This window comes from Penaeus monodon, chromosome 15 (genome assembly GCF_015228065.2).
Source record: "Penaeus monodon isolate SGIC_2016 chromosome 15, NSTDA_Pmon_1, whole genome shotgun sequence".
NCBI classification, from domain to species: Eukaryota; Metazoa; Arthropoda; class Malacostraca; order Decapoda; family Penaeidae; genus Penaeus; species Penaeus monodon.
The window spans coordinates 47,250,325-47,251,323 of NC_051400.1; positions in this window are offsets into that span (position 1 = coordinate 47,250,325).

Consider the following 999-nt stretch of genomic DNA (forward strand, 5'->3'; position numbering starts at 1 on the left):
GAGTATCTTTACCCAGACTGCTTTTTATTCAGTCAGGGAGAATCTACTAGTATGCGGCATGTGTATTATTGTCAGATTTTTTGAACATTACTATCCAAGTTATAATCTTAATACCATTTCAAAGCCCAGCCTTGATGACCGTAAGTCACGAGATGCGTTACTGTAAATATAACCAAAACAGGAGAAATGGGTGAGACTGGACATCAATCTGAGATCAGGACAGAGTTGAGTAACTGTTGCTTATGTACAGAGCTAAAGTACAAACTATCAACCTGATACACATACTAACCCTGAGAATTGTCAAAGGATCGACAAGATCGGTGGCAGAGATCTGACAAGAAGACAGGCGGAGAGATTAAGGTGTGTGCTTATTTCCTCCTTCCTCAGCCTCGCAGCTTCTTTGGGGGTATTGAAGCGGAACATGGTGACTCCTCCCAGGCACTACAACATCCTTAAACGCCACAATAAAATATGAACAGAATCCAGAAAACAAAACAACTGCCAAAAAGATTTCATCAATACATAGTATTATGCCTCAAATCTGCACACTAAATGTTTCAACAAATACTATGATATATGAAATGCAATAAAAGCAGAAACATGACCCATGCAGCACAACAAAAAAATAAGACACAGGCAAACAGGCAGCTGAAAGTTACCTGGATGAGCCTACTGGGCTTAATCAACAAACTGAGAGTTGACCCCAGCACTGAGGCATCTGGCCCGGGAAGGACTCTAACACCGCTGACCCATCATGCAGGGTGGATCAGTGCAGGTGTTCCCTCAAGCCACTTCTCCGACCCTAGTTTTTGCAAGTAATTTCAATTCTTTTGGTAGGATCAAAAATCTGAGATAGTACTAAGAATCAGAGTAAATATAAAGCTAAACAAATTACCAGCAGCCGAAAGTCTATTAGAATTTGGGTTTTAAACTTTATAAGATGACATTAGGTATGGGCCTAAAAACCAATTTAGGGTAGGAATGAATTTAAATGTTAAG